Source organism: Drosophila rhopaloa, unplaced genomic scaffold (genome assembly GCF_018152115.1).
Source record: "Drosophila rhopaloa isolate 14029-0021.01 unplaced genomic scaffold, ASM1815211v1 contig_178, whole genome shotgun sequence".
Classification (NCBI taxonomy): Eukaryota; Metazoa; Arthropoda; class Insecta; order Diptera; family Drosophilidae; genus Drosophila; species Drosophila rhopaloa.
Genome location: NW_025335059.1, coordinates 10,787,190 through 10,807,985, shown reverse-complemented (window position 1 = coordinate 10,807,985; position 20,796 = coordinate 10,787,190). Strand labels below are relative to the sequence as shown.

The following is a 20,796-nucleotide window of genomic DNA, read 5'->3' as shown; positions in this document are numbered from 1 at the left end:
ATTTATATAAAGAAGAACTTATAAAGAATAGAAATATAGCAAGTAAATTTTATTAATTTAAAATTTATATATATAAAACAAACAAACCATCTAACAAAAAACGTTCAAATTTATTTCAGTTTTTCTTGCCAAATGTAGTATAGATATATATCACTCTGGGAGTTTTGGATAGTTATATTTATTTAAATGAACTACAATTTTATTCCTACTTAGATAATTTTTTGAAATGGTTAATTTAATTTTTTTTTGTGTTTACAAAATTTTAAAGCGTGCATATATTTGTATTTGGTAATCTAGCATAGCTTTTTCATCGTAGATTAGTAGAATATTATTTTTGGAAGTGTTCTACTCAATTTTATCAAAGATATCCCTCTTGCTGAATGATTTGTTTTCGCGGATGCAACATCTTGGCTCGATTTTGTCAATTCTTTTAATGGCATTATACTTTATACATATTTAGACATTTCGGATTACCAATGGGCTCAATGCTACCAGAATTGTATTATTGGTTTTTAGATAAATTAAAAGTTACTTTTCAATCGACTGTACATGTTTTCTAGAATTCAACCTTTTAAAATATAGTTAAAACTACCGGATTTCTTAGAAGATATCGATATTGGAGAAGCTGCAGTGCATATCGCCATGGAAGAGTTGGATGCAAAGCTCTTCTCGATGATGGTACAGGAACTATCCTACCATCCGGATTGCGGGGGGTCCGTTCGCCCCAATCCAATATACCATTATCGTTGCTTTAGCTTGTCGCGGCGGCAGTGAAGATAGTGGCTGTGAATTGTCAACGGCAATAATTGGCTACACAACCAGCTAACCACACTGCCAAAGCGCATAGCCAATTGAGGTTACTTGATTGCGGTGTCACTAATTTGGTTAATTCATTCGGGATCTTGATGATTGATGGAAAGACAAAACATACATAAGGTTCAACGGTTATTTTTGTTTAAATATTTTATTCAAAAACCGAAATCGTTTCAACCTCACCATCTTGCGGACGTTTTCAAGCAACTTCAGTTCGCCGAGCTTTTCGGGCATCGAGCGCCACCTTCTGGCCGATGTTGGGTGGAGGGACTTCCCAAAGGGGGATTTCGGGGGTTTCCCGATATGCTGCTTTTTATGCTACGTTGCGTGTCGACGAAAGCTCTTTCGGGCGGCGTCAGGGGTGCTCTGTCGCAATACCGCTGTAAAATATGCAATGTTAGCCTTTAGTTTTTAAATTAAACTGTATGGGTAATAATTTTAGAGTTGTGAAAGTTTCCCTCCGGTTGTGTAGGACGTTCTAGCTTTATTTCTCTCTAAAAACTGTCCATTTAAATAGCATTGATTCTCTCTAAAAAAAATCTAGTTCCCTTGATTTCCATTATAAATAATATATCTCTGGGCAAGCCAAGTTTAATTTGCCATCTAAGACCTCTGGGGTACAATTGCTATAATTATAATTGAGCCAATTTGAGTCGGAGTGCTCAAGGTCATCGCCAGCTCTACGATGTCGTGGCTAAGAAACCTTGCAGACGAAGGTTACTCCTCCATGCACATCTATTGTTTATTTCATTCAAAGTTCCCTTGATGAAACAAATAAAACCACAAAATACATATAAAGTTCAAACTCTTCATAGAAGATATTCATATTTTATTAAATTCTTTATTTAAAATCAGTGTCTTACAGATATGTATCTTAAGAGTAAACTTATTTATTTCTTATTCATATATTTAGAGTAAAAATCAGTTTGAGAATCGGTTATCACACTATCACAAAAATTGCATATTTCATTTATTATTCGCATTTTCTTGCATTCGGGAAGATTGTACGTTCTGGAATGTCGTACCAGATAGTGCATTTACATGCTTCAGAATGTTTCAGTGCAAATGCACTCCTGACACGCAGCCCAAAACCTTCAAAGGATGCATTTTCATTTAATCGTTTATTTTAAACTGAAACAAAAACTAAAATTATGTTGAGCACGGCACGGCGTCGCGTTTTTGTGGGGGCAGTGTCATTGGCAGCTATTGGACCAGTCAATGGATCTCCTGGCGGCTATTACTGGATTGGATTCGACAAAAACCGAAAACGAAGGTAACTCCAACAATCAAACAAAGCTCAAACGCATGCAGAACAAAGGTGAAGTAGGAACGGGAATGGGACTGGGAAGCCGAGTACAATGAACCATGAGCTAAGAACCCGATCCCAACGCTCACGAAACAGGTGATAAGCAGTCGCAGGTGCCAAGGTGCGCAGCTGATAGTGATAAGCTATAAACCAGCGGATCGGGGCGATATATATACATATGTAGGTGGGCCCCGAGGGGTGTGTGTATAAAGTGGGTCGATGTGGATCGCTGATTACCAATCGCCGATCGGTTATACAAGTCGTTTGTGTGTCACCAAATGTCATTCGGCCTGAGTTTTTTCCATTTATGCTCTGGCCCATCAGTCAGTATGTAAGCTGGTAAAGTCTAGGCGGAAACTGAATGAAATGCCCTCCGAATCGAAACTGGCACCCATTTTCAAAGGGTAGATAAGATAAGCAGGGCGATTATAAGCTGATTGCTCAAAAAGTAATCCAGTGCCGAATTTATTAGGAACATGCCTAACTCGTCAAAGAAGTTCCCAATGTTTTCTGGAGCAGAGATTCATTTCTATTCCGGCACATTGGCGCAGTTTGGCCACTGCAGCCTTCAATTTCGACTTGCTTGGCTGCTTTTTACTTGCCTCTAGGTGTGGCGCATAAACAGAAAATAAATCCAAAAACGGGGCCAAAACATTGAGCAGGCATTGGGCCCAAACAAACAAAGGCAAGAAGTGGAGGAGCCAGACCAATGCTTCCAATTATTGTAAAATACAATCCCAAACCGTTGATTGTCGAGTGGAGCAAAACAAAACTGAAATGTCGCAATGTTAAAAAACCGAACGAACATGAGTGCAAACACACTGCGTATACGCGATGTGTCATCTGTATGCACACATGCACAAATGGAGTGGAATATCTGACAGATAATAAACAGTCTTAGCTTGTAAAATTCATAATGTGTGTAACCATTTAGTTTTTTTAATCGCGTGCCAGCGAGAATGGTGTGTGCGTGTGTGTGTTCTAATTTCGAAAGAACAAGAGCTCGGGCAATTAAATAAATTATTGTTCATTTGTGTCGCTGTGTGCGCAAGTGTGTATTGATAAATGAAAAGCTAGCTCATGAGCTTAAAAAGCGTTAACTGAATAAAGAAACAAAATGTGCTTCCATGTGCCTGGCCTGTCAAATCGTTCGTTTCCATGTGCGTTAAATGGGTTACATGGTCGACCTCGTAGTAGTTGAATGAAAAATTTCTAAAATGCCCCAAAACACCTTCTCTCCCCATTCTGACAGTCCCCCTAAGCTGTGCGCTCCTCTTTATGGCCCACTTAGTGGCTCGGTTATAATTTCATTAGGCAAATGCTGAGCATTTTTCATTAGCACTTCATGAACCAATGGCCCCTCAGTCCCGCCCCTTCCCCTTTCCTCTTTCCCCACCGTGTTGGCCAACACGTTTACTTTTATCTGGGTCATAAAAGCTGCCACTGCCAGCCGACGGAGTTTCAAAGAAGTTGTCGTCACCGGAAGTGACCCGAAGTGTTACCAAACCGAAATAGAGGGCCATAACGCTACTTAGATAAATTACTGTTTGACTTGGCCAAAAAGAATTGCAATAGCCAAAATAATAACGTGAAACATGAAACGAACCTTTTTGGTGGTATATAGAAATTAACTATTGATTTCCAAGAAATAAATATATACCAAATACAAAATTTAGTATTATGAAAAACATTTTTAAACAAACAAATTTCTGTCTTTTTATTTAAAAAAAAAAACTTTACCTACGTTAAAGAAAAATTAAATTATCATTTAAAAAAGTATTAAAATTAAAAAATCTTTTGAAAAAGGGTGAAAACATTTATTTTTTTAAAGAAAACTTATTGTTTAATTCCGGAAAAAAAAAAATTTTTTATAAAAAACTGTTTTTGTTTACTTTATTTAAAAATAGGGGCTATCAAAGTCGCAGTTCCACGACAAAGAGTATCAAATGGAAAAAGCGTTTCCCCATTTTAATTCGGTGGGTCGCATGATCAGCCACACAAAACTGAACAACACGCACACTGGCTCCGGCACTTATAATCTGGTAAATACACACTCGACTGACTCAGATACAGATACACCCATGAATTTTCGTAGGCACAAGCACGCGTGCACCCGCAAAGGGGGGAAACCTATCGCTCGGTGAACGCTGCGTATACGTAATCACAGACGCGGAATGTTTGCTATTCGATTCTTTATCTGCAGACGGGAAACAACAACAGCCAGACAAGTCCAAAACCGAAGGCAGCCCTTGTCTGGCCACATTTTATAAAAATTTTTGTGAATGATTTCTTTTTCGTCGTTTTTCATCAGTTTTCTGAGAGCGGATTATTCGCCTGGCAACAGAGCAATATGGAAATGTATCCACGATAAGCTGGAAGTAAGAAATTCCATAACTTATCTCTCTTTCCGTCACCATTTACGTGGCTGCCCCAGCGGCATTTATAAATAACAGAGTCCACAATTGACGCAGCTAACTAATGACGAACGCTGTTCAAGCATACAAGTTTTTTGCTTTGGTTTTATGGCAATTTTGTCTAAAATTAAAAAGAACAAAAAGGAACTGAGTCATGCGTTAAAGGCGTGATAGCTAATAGACGATCATGAAGACCAGCGCTGCGTGCGTATGAAAGAAAAAATAGAGAAATAGGGGAAGGTCTGACCAAAACAATAATCATGTTGATCTATGTGTATAGGAATGTGTTGAAACGAAATATTAACGTTGAAGATAGTTGATCAAAATGAACTTGTATTATACAAAGTAGGTGTTCTTTAAAAATTTCTTTGCATAGTGGCTTGTAATTGGAATAAAGGTCTTCAAATTTGAATAGTTAGATATTGTAGCTAAATTATAACAAAATTTCTTAGAAAAAGCATTTTTTACTTGTCTTTCTAACAACCACAAACTCTTACTCTTTCCGACACATTTAAATAATGCAGATACTTTGAGCAACTTTCTTCGAATAACTGACGAGAGAATTCATCAATGTTTAAATTGTTTTGCAAAGAACAACAATCGGACTGCTACTTGGGCGAAAAGACATCGATAAAGTCGTGTCTATGAGGGCGCGTGTTTGTGTGAAGATTTGCTGGCAGGCTCAGGTTGACCCAAATCGTAATGGGCCTCAAGCAGTGTCTATATCGTATGGCACCGTGTCGTGTCTTTTGCCTACTGGGTGATGTAATAAGTGGCAGGCGAAATGACACACAAGTGTGCATTGAATTTGCAACACAAAGGTGGCGGAGGAGGGGGGTTCAAAAGTGGGTAATAGATGAGTTATGCGGTGGGCCATAAATTTGTCATCCGACTGCATTTTAGCCATATTTATAGAGCACTCTTCGACTTAATTCAACGGCAAACTAATAAATGTCAGAATTCTGGCAAATAAATATAGATAAATTCTCTGCAGCGCTCTCTCTCTGTGCTTCCTTTTATTTTTTTTTGTCGTTCGTGGCATGGCAACATTTCACTTTTCATTTTACCCGCAAATGAACCGCCCTCCAATCCACACCCTTGCCAATCCAATGTGCACTGCATTTGGCCCGGAGCCAAAGAGAATTTTTATTTTTGGCTCCTTGGCTCAGCTCACGACTGCAGCCAGGCCATGGATGGTGCCGTGTATCCGATAGATACCAATACTCTTGGGCCAGGCCAGGCCAGAGCTATCTAGGTTGGCTATACTAAAAAAGCTGACGGGCTGACTAAAAATCAATAAACGGCGGCACGAAGCCCATTGTAATTATCGGAGGTGCCAAAAAGCCCGTTTCAAACTAATCAAACTGCAAGTTGCAGGGGTTTTGCTGGCTGGCTCCCCTCCAAGAAACTGGGTCATAACACTGACCCAATTTTGTCTTTACATAACTGCTGTAGAGTGAGCGATGGTGAGAGGGGGCAGATCGACCTCCATGCGGAGTAGTTTGCAGGCTGCTGCACTGCCATCTCCCCACATACGACCTTGTGGTCCGGGCTGAAGGTCGCTTTGGTAGCCAAAAGGCAACTGAATATTTCACAATGTATAGCTACATATTTAAACCAAAGAAAAATATTTCGAAACTTTGAAATACTCAAAAGCAAATGTTCACAACACGTGATTCATTTGGTGAATTTAAATTCTGAATAAATACAGAATGCTTATCAGCAAGTGCTAATCATTTTAGTCTGGGTGACTGACAAATTAGGAGGCGAAGCTGATACATTTGGAGCTTACTAACTAAGCACAAACTATAAAAGTGCCAGTAGCTAATGATCCATCACAGAATCCCGCCAACAATGATGTCATAATGATACCTGTTTATAGGGGTACTTCCTAATGTTTTAGAGATGACAACTTATGTCGGCTGCCGGCTGCTGATATCAGTTAAAGTCCAAAATCCAAATGCAAATTGAACAAAAAATCGAGGAGCTCTGGCGAATGTTTATAATAAAGTATATACCTATTTATAAATGCTGCTTAACGAATAACAGACTGCAAAGTCCAAAGAAGAAATTTATTACTTTTAAAATAGAAAAATGTTTAATGTTTGACTTGATACGTGTGTGTTAGTTTTTACTTTAAAACTTCAAAAAGAAAACTTATTAAAACCTCATATGTTAGATATGTTAAACTCTAAAAAAGCCGTCAGAGCTCCAAACTGGTTTTTATATTCCCTTTTGCCATCAAATCAATCATCGGGGATTTTTGCCATGAATCACTGAAATATTTTTGTATTTCTCTGGCCAAGATAAGCTGTTTCTTCATCGTTTTTGTTCGTTTTGAATTTGCATTGGCTTTGGAAATATCTGCTTTTCGATATCTGTTTGTGTTTGCACGCCTGTTTTCTGTGTCAAATGCATTTTTCAGTCATCCACCCACACGAGTGCGGGGGAAAACAACAAAAATCGACCTCATAACACCCACCCACACGCACACACACCACGCCAGGTGAATGGATATTCGCGTGTGTGTGGTGTGTATTTTTCTATGTACCGATGGCCTTATGTAAAAGTCGGTTCGTTATTTTTACACAAAATATTGCAATTTGCTGTGTTTCCCCCCCACACACACACATTCACACTCATACGGGCCCACAGTACGTATACGTACTGTATTCGCATGGCGAAACCGAGCAAGGTCAAGTGGTCGAGTGTGAGTTGTTGCTCTCGGATTGCAAGTGCCTCAGATTTAATTGCCTTCGCCAGAGTTTTATCTACCCTTTTTGAAGTCGCCGAAAGCCAGGCTTTAAATGAGATTTCACTTGCTCAGAGTTGTTACCCTTCCCGTCCCCCCGCCACTTTTTCCACAATTAACAAGGTCTTTGTTTCGTGCATCTTATATAAGATGAAAACGAATTGCACAGAGAGATGCAAAATTTGGGTTACAGGCAGCAACTGCAGCGATACTAAATTTAAAACTGCCGCTGCAGCGGGTGCGAGCGGGATAAAAAACCGCCGCTGCCGCCGTGCACACACAAGTGCCGCTGATTGTTTTTAACAAATTGCCTCCGACTAGACACAAAAACTACTTAACAATGTGTGTGAGGGAACGAACGGCCATTGTTTTTGTGTTGTTCATGCCATGCCATGCCAATTACAGGGTGTCTCTCTGTTGTGCCATTGCATAATGCCCAGCGAATTGCAATTGCAATGGCAGATGTGCAGCTAGCCGACTGATATTACGTATACGCCACCGAAAAAGTTTGTGTTGGGGCTTTTTTGGTTTGTGTTTTGTTGTTTCGATTTTGGTTTTATGCAATCCAGGGGGAAAGAAGAAAACACTATGTGGGTTAGGAATCGCAGTTAATCAGCTGTTGTGTGGATCGATCGACTGTCCGCCAGCTGTGTGCCTCTGCGACTTCCGCTCGTTGTTGCCGACTCGATGGGAAAATGAACACTGAAGCTGGCCAACGGCAATTGGCCAACAGAAACGGACGTCGGCGACTGCAGCAGCAGCGACGTCGACTGCAGCTGCGTTTTTGGCTTTTCTTTGCCTTTGCCTTTGTTGCCGTTGCCGTTGCCGTTGTAAAGAAAAACTGTTACAATTTTAGGCCAAACGCGACGCGAACCGATACCGTTTTGATGGCCACGTGTGTGTCTGTCTCTCGTATGCAGTGTGTGTGTGTGTGGCAAAGACGCTCTAAGGTGAAATATACTAAATGCAGGGCGGAATTTTGTACGAAATGTATTTCTGTCTCTCGCTGCAAATGCAGCTGCCACAACACACACACACACACACACATGGAACTTTTCATTTCGCGGCTAAAAACTAAAAAGTCAAACTACTTTGGTCTAATGCTGAAGCGCAACTGTCAGCTGCTCGGCTCGTTCAAAAAAGCTAACTCACTCGGCACTAAAAAGAGAGTCGGAGAGCGGTTAAAGCTCTCTCCTCCCACACACACAGACACAAACGAACAGCGGAAGCCAAAAGCTTTTGCAGTTGCACATGACGCAAACTATCTAGCTCTCTTTATCTACTACTCTCCACCTCTCTTTCTAGCTATCTCGCTTGCACAGTTGCAGTTAAGTGTTCAAGGTGACGTTTCTCTGTGTGCGTGTCCGTGTGTCACAGTTTTTTTTTGCGAGAGAGATTCCACAATTATGCGAAATTATCGATCAAATTTTGTTCTAAGGTCAACCTTAAATTGAAAATTCCGCTTTTCCACCGCGATTGTTCCGCTTGAGGCCAACAGCTGCTATCGGAATTGTTAATCTCGTCATGCATGACCTGAAGCATTTCGTGTGATTAGTGCCCGTACTGCCATTATAATGTTATTTCGATAAAACGAGAGCTGACACACGATCTTGTGCGATAAATGATTTTAAGTGGGCTGACAGACAGACAGACAAACCGGGGAAAATTAATATTAACAGTGCATATGATCCCTCTTAAAAATACTTAAATTTAAATAAATAAAACATTCTAAATTCGACCCCAGAATCCAACTGGGGGAATTTATTTAGTTGGATTGTTGGGTAAATTTACATTTGAAATAATGTAAGCAGAAACAAATTTTTTGGGTGAGGCACAAACATTTTTTTTGGGGGTTTTTAAATCAAACAACTCAAAATAAAAAATTAAAATCACATTTCTTAGATTCTCATCCTAATCCCATAATATAAATTTCATTACTCGAAATCTAGACATAGTATTATTTCCATGCACCTTATTAAACCCACATTAATGTCTTAGCCTTTAAAAATGTGAATGCTATATAAATATGACTTTGAGGTCAACAAATAAAAATCTACCTTATAAAAAAATGGCGGATCGCTTTTAAAAATTTAACGTTTATTTAAGTTGAATAAATCAATTTGACGACTTCATTTGAACATAGAGTTTAACTATAACCGTTTCCCATAAATTAATGATTTAATTATTTGGCCATAAACTTGTTATTTCCGTTTATAAAGCAGCTATGTAAAGTTTGATTTCTATATCCCGTGATTGCGTAAGTCACAGGGCTTAGCCATTGTCTATTATTTGAGTGCGGGTTTTATATTGAATTTGATGGCGTTTTATATGCGAGCACTTCAATCGCAGCTAATTTCATCATAAAACTTGTCATGAGGTCACCGAGAGGCGAAACTGCGTCGAACACAATGCACACTGTGCCGATGACTGTCTTTAATTACCCTCCAGATAATTGTTTTTCTAGCCCCGGGGGAAAATTGATTTTGCACTGCCATTTGACCGAAAAAATCATGGCAGTGACAGAACCCAGCGATTGCATAAGACACAAGGAAGGCAGAAAAGACTCTTAAATGCACACGTACCACACTATATATAACAGTAAAACACGGGGGAGAAAGGAGAAATTCGCTGGGGCAGAAAATCAATTTCGCTTTCCTTGACCTCAGGGAAAAGAGAACTGCGAAAGACAAAGGGGAGTGTCGACAAAGGATAATTGACGGTCATTTGAAATGCAAAAGTGACAAAAGTGGATGCAGCAGCGAGCAGGCAAATGTCGAAATAATGTCACCAAGTTGCCTTTGCACAGCTGCAGTTCGGACCAAGAACTATTGGCCAATTCGCATTGCATCGCACCGCATCGCCAATGTTTGAGCCAAAAAGCCGAAGCGAAACGAAAATAGAAAATACCAAATGGCTTTCGTTTTGCAGCAAGTGCACGCGACTGGGTGAAAACTGAAAAATGGGCGAAAATAAATATATATAAATCGCAAACAAAATCAATTTGCAGCATGAAGATCTTTTTAATTGTTTCTGCCAGCGATTTCTAAAGCTGATTGGGCCGCTCCTCGCTGAAATTTCACTCATTACTACGGACGGCTTGCTTTTTGTGCGGGGCATAATTAATGTTTTAAAGAGTTTTCAGAGCGTTGCATTCGATGCGCCCATTATCGCACCTCAAAACCCACACCAATCCGCCCCCATGTGCGTGTAAGTCGGGGTAAATAATACATTCAAATCAAAAAGAAAATCGGAGCAAGCGGAAAACCAAAAGCGAAATTATAATTATTTTGAATGTGTAACAAGAAAATGCTGAGTATAATCATATGCAATTTTTGTCTTCTCACTGATTATTTTCTTAAACGATTCTTAAGTCTTAAGATTATTTTATTCAAATTCCAATTTATCTCTTTTCATTGTTTTTTTCTTTTTGTTGGGAAGAAATGAAATCTTTGTTGAATTGAACTGAAGCTTATGGCTAAGAGAACATCTTTTTAGTATGGCAAAATTAGGTTCGTAACGGAATATAAGAAACAATTAAACGAAATGAAAATTATTGATAAATTGGACTTGCAAAACAAATGGTATTATCCCGAGCAGGAAACTGGTAGATCGGAGGAGAGACTTACCCCATTTTGAAGCAAGGAGTCATCCTGGACGTTTCTGGAGCTGCAAGGATGCCAAACGGCCACTGGATACCACCAGCTGTGTTCACTTGCTGCAGTTTATTCAAAGCGAGCACAGGGTGTATCCCAATGGCAGTTGCATATGAAAATTTAGCTTTTCGCGGAAAGCTCAGCAAGTACACAAACCACTTTTCTTGCTCTGGTCCAAGCTGCAGATGAAGTTTTCACAAGATTTTCATTAAGCTGCACTTTTCTAATATAAATTTTCCAGTTAAATCATTTTGATCACACTTTTAACCATATTTTTAAAAAATTTCTGGTTCATTTATTTGTCACTTTAATTCATTGAGTTGATGAATACGATTTTTTGATTGTTAATATAGTCCTAATTATTGTATACCATCTAAAAAAAAATACCTTTAAAATTGATGAAATAGTTTTATTATAGTTTACCACTTATTACCTTTCTGCAATTAACTTCTTAGTTAACTTAAATTACATTTCTCTGTTCCCTAATTTCACAATAGAACTGTTTGTGCGACAATACTTTCTATATGTCTAATATGAATATAATTACTTTAAATAAATATAGAAAACCAAGATTAATAACACATTTTCTGCATTCCTAATTTGCCAGTTTAATTTACCATTAATTTAGGCATTCTAGTACTAGTCACAGAATATCATTTGACCTTTGATCAAAGCCCTGATAAAATATTTTCATACACATTAAAATTTAATAAAACCGTTGCACTAAGTTCACTAAATCCTTTCAAATCTAAATCATTGTCAAACAACAATCTACCTCACTAGATAATTATCCTTTCTTTCTTTAAAGTTCTTTACTCTCGAAAGATATTTTATTGAACCACTTTTATAAACTCCAAAACTTTACCTGAACCCACTAATAACTCTTGGACTATTTCCTGGTCTTTTCTTGATATTTAATTTATTGCACTTGTACCATCTGTGACTAGTGTGCAAAACTTTCCGCTGGCCTAACTGGTCCTTTTCTGGGGGATAACCGAAGTGTTTTTGGCGTGCATCTCGTCGCCTTGGATTCGGCTCCAACAGCTGCCAGCCGACTTGTGGGTTGTTCCACATAAGCGAGTATATGTATATATCCATTTCCCCGATCCCCTGGAAGGGGCGTGTGTATCCGAATGCTGCTCAGCCCACGCGTAGTGCTGCATGGGTGTGGAAAGGTCAAGGTGCAAGACAACAAGAACGAGTGTTGCATATGCCAAAAGTGTGAGTTGGTGGTGTACATTTGTATGTACATATAAGTGTGGAGGAGAGTTCGGGTCGTGTCGTTCTCAGCTGCTTAATTATTCAAATTTAATTGCCATATGCTGGCGTGCGTCACTTGAGTTCTATGTAAGTACACAATACACCAACCATATTGTTTCAGCTTTTCTTCTATTTTTGGGCTGTGCTAATCAATTCTCCACACCTGATTTTGCTATAAAGGGCGACGCGCCTTTAAAATGAACTTGGAACGAACCACTCACACGCACACAAACTCGCACACACCGACACTAAACAGGATACGGGATACTGGGGATAACTAGGCGTATGCGTGATGCTGACCTCATCGGCTGCCCGCTCGTCACTGAATAAACTTGCCAAAAGGGAAGCTGCAGCTGGGCTCACACAGGTGGAGGTCACTCCCGCTCCCCTGCTCCTTCACCCCTCCCGTACTGCCCACCGATTTTCCCGCTTTTCACCCCTTGTCCTCCTATCCCCTTAAGTATGCAACAGTATGTGGCTACAGTACAACAAAACAGCAAACAGTTGGCCGACGCCGGCAGCGACGTCGACTGCGCTGCCTTAAGCCGCCCACGCAAAAGCCCTCTCTCACACAAAAGCTGAGAGAGCGCAGCCAGCGCTCTGCCCTGATTTTGTTGTTTAACTTAATCAATGGCAAACACTTACGCACACACACTCAACACATACCTGCTCTCCATCTCTCTCGTTTTTTGCCGGCAGTAAAGAGTTTTCAAGTTCAAGTCGCTGAGCGAGAGCGCATGTCTACTTTATGTAGGCCGCCTCGCTCGCACACCCACACACTCGTGCAGTTGCATTTCGATTGTTGTTCCGCCTTTTCGCTTTTTGCTGTCGTCATGCAAAAGTCAACGAAATCTCCCCTTTTCTGTCGAGTGGGTGGTGGGTGGTTTTGGGGGGTCGGGGCAGTCAAATCCTCTCGACTTAGCGCTGCTCAGCTGAACTGAACTGTCGCTAATTAAATTTCCATGCTGACGCAGCTCACCACCCTAAAAATAAATAAACAAAGAGATTTTTGTTTAGAACCAGAGTACCATCGATAAAATGCAGGCTAACATTATCGATTCCGCAGCATTTGAGCGCTAGCCATTGGTCCGTCTATAAACAAACATTTCGAAGGCAAGAAATTTGCCATTCGTTTGCACATTTTATGAGGGCGGAATTTTCGGTTTATTTGCACGCACCACACTGCGAAATACTCTAAGGGAAATCAAACGATATACAGATGGACATTATTTAAAGGTTGTTTTTACAAGTTTTATTTGGTAAATTTGAATACCTCGAAATTGTTATTTATTGTAACTTTTTTTTACACAATTTTTTAACAGGGCTTAGCAATAATTTCATTGTTATATCGTTCGCATATGTACGTATACTTGATTTTAGTTCAGTGGAACTTATTTCCTGTTCATTTCGTATCACAAACCAAACTTTATATGCGTGTGTTTCGTACTTTTAATTTCCTTTGACATTGCTTATTAAGTCTCTGAGATTGTTGTGTTTATACAAACAAGCCAGGAATATTTGGCTTAGTATTGCTAAGGAAAATGACTCATTTTAAAAGGGAAAAGTAAGAAATTACAAATTTGAGCAACTAGTTTTATATTGTTCCGCATAGAGCACAGGTGAAGTTATGTTACTTCGCACTAACATTGCAACAAAAATTAGTCATATAATTACTTTAACTAACTACATTTTTTTGTCCGTCGCATTGTTAGCTGACAAACCTTTAGTCCCGTGCATTGCTGAGTCGTTCTCCCTCGTTCATAAATCAGGGGGGAAATAGAATTTTATTTTCTAGGTTCGCCTGTCGCCGATCCCCTACCTTAGTCACCGCCCACTCAAGGTCTTTTCGAGTGCATCGAACATTGCATATGGCGCATTGCACTGCTGGTGCAACGAACTCTCCGCTATGCTAAATGGAATTTAGTTTAATGTGCTATTTATGTACTACGGGTGTGGCCTGAATTAGTTTTAGTATGAGAAAAGTAATCCCAAAATACATTTTTGAGGGGCATTATTTGTTACATTCAAGTCCTGGTAGCTAATTTTGGCTTACAATTCCAGCATTTTAAGACCAAATAATATCTCTCATATAGAAGAGATTTATTAATCATAAGTGTTCGTAATCGATAATACAGTGCGAACATATATATAAGTACGAAAATAATAGTGGAATTCGCCAAGTAATTTCCTTTTTTAATGGAATGCTTTGTCTGGTGTATGAAATCAATTTCTGGGTTTTGCGGTTTGGGGTATCGATGTTTTAGCTTTTTGCTGTGTTTACTGTTGAGCTACGAGTCCATTAAGTAAGAACACGCTGGCGATTAATTAAATGGCCAACAGAATTTCTCGTTTTGCTTTGGCAGGTAGTCAGACAGGTCGAAAGGGGGTGGGTGGGGAAGAGGTAGGGGTGATTGCAGTCGCCACTCAGCGTAATCATCAACATCAATTCAATTAAAGCTCCATGGGTGTGATCGTGTGTGTGTGTGAGTGAAAGATAATAAAAATGAAAGGCAAAACGCATAGAGCAATAATAAGTGCGAATAAGTGTCGCAAAGCGAACGACGAAAATCAACTTTATCAATTGCACAGTAAAAAAGAATTCGATCCAAAATCGTTAAATAGATAATTTGTTAACATTTCGATAAAAAGCTGGAGCTTAAAGCAATAGCCATAGCTTAAATGCCACTGCTGGGACATTGTGTTTGTTCCCAAAACCTTACTCTCACTGTTTAGTATGGTAAATTTAAGTGAGCAATATATGTACATATGTATTCTACAACCAAAATTATTTATTTTAAGTTTGCGGCGTTGCGAAATTGTCTCTATGTTTCAAAACTAATTTCTCATTAAAGGTAAGAGTACATTTTTTCTTTAAACAAATGTTATTATATGCGAAACGCTTAGTATAGCGGGTTAGGAAAGGACACCAATATTTTCCTTCAAATTTGGACAGCTCTAATGCTATGTATAAAATATATAATATTATACATATTGTATAAAATGTTTAAAAACAACGTTTCAACTAAAAATGGGTGTCTGGTATAACCAAAAATCATACCAATTTTATTGTGTGTGTAGCCGATGCTTCACTGCGTGAGTAAGAGAGAGAGCGAGTGATGTTTGCCCGCGTTGAGTTTCTTTGCCAGTAAATGTTTGCCGCCGCCACTTTTTGTTTTACTGTTCGCCTTTCCTTTCTTTGTGTTTGGTGCTTCTGCTTTTTGCTTATTGCTTTTTGTTCTGCCTTTGCTTCCTCTTTGTTTGGTGCTGCACGTGTAGGCGTCTCTTTCTCGCACTGAAACGTGCAAAACTGGTTTGCCACACAGGCACAAACACATGCACACGGGTACAGCAGAGCACTATGGCAACTACGTGTAGCCAGCTCGCTCGCACTCATGGCTCGAGTATTGTATATACAACTAGTATCTTAACCTTGAACTTGAAACACACACAAACACATACATAGACGTAGAAGAGAGAGCGACACACTGAACGAAAAACAAGCACGCGATGCCGACGTCGACAGAGCTTTTTCGCTCTAGCCATGTGTTTGTACGTCGCTGTCTCTCTCTCTCTTTCGCCCATTTTGAGCTGCAGCTTACGCGATGCATACGTAATATGGCGAACACCTGGGCCGAGTCATCATCTTTCTCTATTTAGACTGTTTCAGTACCGCCCCCAAAAAATATCACCCCATCAACATCCCCAAATTCATCCATACCCTCTCTCTAACACAGTTTCAAATGACGCCACTGGGCAATTAAAGGGGCGCACTGGAAAAAATGATAAAGAGGCACAAAGAAAGGTAACAATTTTATTAGGAGGATCTTCCGACATTGGGATTATAAAAAACTTGAAACTCAAACATTTTTATCAGATAATTATTTTCTTTGAACATCTTTAGACATTAGTAGGTGTTAAAATCAACAATGTGACACCCAAAGTCATAAAACTCTCTTCCATCAATACAAATCACATAAGACTTTGGCTGAGATTTCTGTGTTAGGATCAAATAATTAATGTTTTTAAGTTTTTAACAAATTTTACATAAATTACGTATACGCTATGTTCAAATTAATTGTGATCTAGACTTTGTGTTTTATTATTAATCAAAATCAAATGTCAAAAATTATACAATTTAAGTATCATTATTCTGTGGGGAATTAATTTTAGAATTTTTTATAACGTGTGATAAATTAAAATGAGTTTGGTTGGAAAAGGGAACTGCACCATTTGATTATTCGTACTCCACAGATCAGAATTTTAGCTTACGACCTGTCTTGGAATCGTTGACCAATTTATAATGCAAATATTTATTTTCTGTGTATCTGTGAAGATGACTTTCCCTGCCCAGCCCCATCCTCGCTTCCGTAATTCCGTAATGGGTGTTGGTTGTACGGAGATGGGGCGAGTGTTACGTAAACGAATTTCGAAATCCCATTTACCCACACGTATGTACATATGCAGATGCACACATCGATGAGCTCGTATCTTGTGCAAACAAAAGCGGCACGCAAAGCTAAACTAGAGTCAAGTTCAGATACAAAAATATCGCGTTGTGTAGGTTTGGCTGTGGTTTTCCACAGGGGGCGGGGTCCGCCGGGAAATTGCACTTGGATCATGATTGACTGCATCGCATAGCAGTATTTTGAGTGCTGCCTTTCTGGGCGAACTGCAGTTTACAATTTCACAGAATTGTTTACCGCACTCGGCCGATCGTGTGTCAGTAGATAATCTGAGTCACAAATATACATACAACATCTGTGCATTAGTTGCGTATGGGATAGAATAGAATATAGAATCGCTGATCTGCTGATGACACGTGATGCAATCGGAAATCAACAGGCTGACTGCCTGGCCATAAAACTAGAGAGTATTCCGAATGCTAAGCAATTCTGTAAATGGTTTACAAATAAACACCATTTTATGGCCCATTAGATTGTCAGATACAGTTTAGAGTTAAATAATACCTTGATTGTCGATGTTTTTATCTACTATATAGAACAAAGAGGGATCTAAAAATATGTTTTTTTTTTCCTTTGTTAATTTTTTCACTTTTGTTTTTTCCATCTGATTAATACTTTGACTTTTAAAATTACTCTGTCAGCGGTAATAAAAAACAATTCTTACTACCTTAATGCACGGAATACATTTTAACTGCATGGGGAAAATTATTTATAGAAGATAGAGATTTACGAAGTATATGTTTCTTTTAAAGGAAAAGATTCACCTTCTGTGATATAAAAATACTATAGAAGTAAAAAATGTACTGATATTATTGAGAACCTTTTTGTAGAAATCAAGCTGACTACTTTTCTTTGAAATTCCGTGCTATTTTCTCCTTTGTTTATTACAATATTCAAAGCAAAACCTCACAATTCGCACTCTCCATTAGCGACAATTGCCAGCAAATTAGTTTCTAATTGTTGGTGCGGAGTGAAGTCATAAACAAGTTGAGAGGCTGACAAACAAAATGGCAACACACACTCGCACTCAAATTGAGCCATCACATTTCGCACAACGTTCCCCAGAATCATAATTCCCTTTGGCCAAATTCCGAATGCTTCGTTGGTTTTTTTTGTTTAACTTGTATATAAACGGAACTGTTTATAAGCTTTTTCGCATTTGTTTTGTTTATTTTCGCTGCTGTTGTGGCTTTTTCACGATTATGTATTTTTTCTTGGTTGGCTTAATTCGTGTTGTTTATGTTATAAATAAATTTTGATATTTCTGCAAATTCCGGGCAAGGAAAACAAATGATTGGGAGAGATGGCCAACATTGAGTGTCATTGTGTGTTTGAAAGAGGGAACGTATTTTTGTTAAAGTTTTTTCGATGTAGGAGGTCTTTCAGTAAAAAACTACCATAGTTTTAAAACCAGTTGCCAGTTAATTAGGAGGAGGAGTGTTGAAGTTAAAATATCAAAGCCGTCAAAAGTGTAATGTTATCAAAACAATTTTTAGTTACAGTCAAACTTCTTAAGTTTTCTTTAAAATTATATTATTTTATTAATATAGATGTATACCAAGTTCTGATCAATTAAAACCATTTTTATTAAGAAACAATATTAGTATCTAGAGGAATTTTAACCTTTCAAAATACTCCATTCCCTTTTGACGCGCCCCTGGTTGTAAAACTTAGCTTTTAGCAATTGTTGACTGTATTTTCCGTAATCACAACAACACAACGGTGGGTGAAAAAGGGAGGCGGCGGGGGTGGCGTTGTGCCTTTGATGACGCCGTCGAAAAAATGTTAACTACGACGCAATTCAGTTTACTCACATTCTGCTGTATTCTGCCCCATTTCTTTTTTTGTCTGTGTTTGCTGGTACTTTTCATTTCTATCATGCACTTTGTTTGTTTTCCGGGGGTAGGACCCCGAATTTTCCGGCAGGATATTTATGCGTCACTTTTGGGCCAAGGCCCTTAGTCCTTCGACCAACACTTTTTATTTTCTGAATATTTTTTAGAAAGTATTTTGTGTTTAATAATTTATTTATCAGCTTTGTGAAAAAGGCAAATGCGATCGGTTGAAGGTGCCGCTGTTCAATGTCGCCGCTTTTTCGTCTGCCATGGAAAGTTCTCGCCTCTGTTGCAGCGCTGCCTCTGACGGCGTCGACGCCGGCAGAGTTTCTATCTTCTAGCGAACACTCTCTTTGGCTTGCGCTCTCTTTCGTCAAGTTTTTCGATTCTTCCTGTTCCTGTTTCTTGGCTCTGCTTCGCTTTTGGGCAGTCTTTGGGGCAATTTTGCCCTACTGCCCCACACACCTCTCGAAAACCCGAAAGGCACATGTGATGACACTCGACTCTCTCCGCGATGGCCTTCAAACTGGCTCTCTCGCTGGTCGCTCTCTCTACTCTCTCTAATCTCTCTTCCATTCTTTCATTCATTATTCTCCTCCACATTCTCATCCCTAAAATGTATCTGTATCTGCGCACTTTTATCTGTGTGCCTGCAACTCACTTTTGCTTTTAGCGGATTCCTGTTTTTATTGCGACGCTTTTTTTTCTAGCCGAAGCAAAACAAAACCGCTCCTAAACAATTTCAAGGGTTCGGTGGGGTTAACGAGATCCTCATCCCTTGATCCCGAAAAGCTCTGCAGAGCTTTGAGAGCTCGAGCAAGGAATACGAATATGCATACATTTTCAATGAGGTTGGGACTGCTTGGATAATTTTTACTTTGGCTTAAGAAAGGACTAGAAAATCTATAAAAATCTCAAAAGAATTTACCATAGCCAGAAAAACGTTGTTCTTTAGTGTATATTCTATAATTTTAATAAGGAAATTTCGCAATGAATAAGAAGATATAAAATAGCAATTTTTCAAATGTATCGTGTGTGGTTTTTTGCTGCAGGTTCACTACATGCCTTATGTCCTAGACACATATATTTTATATGAGAAGTGAAAATTCCTTAAGGTTGGCTGATGAAATCGACACATGTAGTTTCTGGTAGATAAATGTAGTTCTGGGTAATATAACTCACCTTTTAAGATCCCAGTTAATTTTGTGTTCCTCTTCCATCCAAACTGTTGTTTTTCGTAGTTCAAAAATACACTGACTTTTTATAATTCCATTTTTTTCTAAATATTCTTTTTATTTTTATATAGACAGAACTCACTGGTTTTCGGGTCACTTATTTAAAATAGTTGTGAAATGCACTTGCATTCTTTAATCCATTTCTCTCTCTCCTTCTTCCGTTCTTTTTTTCGTGATTTTCGGAGAGCACTATAGAATGCACATAAAATTATTTAAATTATTTTGCGCAAGGTATACATTATTTAAATTTATTTTTTAATTTGACAAGCACTTCTATTAGAATTGAACACAATTAATTTGCAATTACTTTGCATTGTTATTTGGTTTCGTATTGTGGGTGGCTTCGATTTGACAGATACAATTTTGCTGTTGATGTCATTTCCGTGTCTAATTTGCAACGAATAATAGAAGAATTGTTTGCTGGCTTTTGGTGGTATTATAGTACTTTTTGTTGTGTTTAGAATTCTTCTGGTTCCGATTGGGGATTTGCTGGGGATGGAGCGTTGTTGGCAGCTCGCCTGCCGCACTTTCAATGCCAACGCGCAGCCCAGCAGAAAATGGCAGAGCCGTCGTCGTCGTTTGCTGAAAAGCCCGAAAGCTTCCGATGCGAAGAGAGGAGAGAAGAATCGAGCCAGTGTGGGAGGGAGGGGAGAAGGGATGGAGAAAAGGGAAGAATGGGGGCCCAGAAGACAGCCAAAGCTACATATGTAGCGAAAGGACAGGAGCGTCCCACTACCAGAATATAAAATGTGCAAAATAACATATAACATTTAAAGTAGAGCCTCTGGCAAGCTTGTCTCAAGTTCAAGGATGTTATGTAATAAATTGAGGAGAGAGTGTAAGTGCAAGCCAGTATGCAGCTCTCTCGCAGTAACACACATTCATACTCACACACACACACACAAAGCTATTCCTCATCTGATCCCCTTTCGCTTTCTCGCTCGCCCTTGCTATCGCCATCTCCCTCTGGCCCGTTCTTTCCTCCCCCTTCCCTTCCCCTCGTTCCCTTCGCTAGCATGTACTTGCAGTTTAAGTTGTGCAGTCTGCCCTGACGCGTCTTGTTTA

At 39.1% G+C, this 20,796-nt stretch overlaps 1 long non-coding RNA gene across 3 annotated transcripts; it reads right to left on the bottom strand.

The window, feature by feature from the left end:
• Window positions 1–884: 884 nt before the first annotated feature.
• On the bottom strand, window positions 885–20,298 carry LOC108044501. Of its 3 annotated transcripts, none has more exons than XR_001769305.2 (3): window positions 19,679–20,274; window positions 12,865–13,181; window positions 885–1,193 (listed from the first exon to the last, which is right to left on the bottom strand). It is a non-coding gene; the product is annotated as an uncharacterized LOC108044501 (long non-coding RNA). The 3 variants fall into 3 exon arrangements; XR_001769304.2 differs by lacking the exon at window positions 885–1,193 and adding an exon at window positions 3,980–4,654 and having other exon boundaries at window positions 7,873–13,181; window positions 19,679–20,287; XR_006417553.1 differs by lacking the exon at window positions 885–1,193 and having other exon boundaries at window positions 9,362–13,181; window positions 19,679–20,298.
• Between the last annotated feature and the right edge of the window lie 498 nt (window positions 20,299–20,796).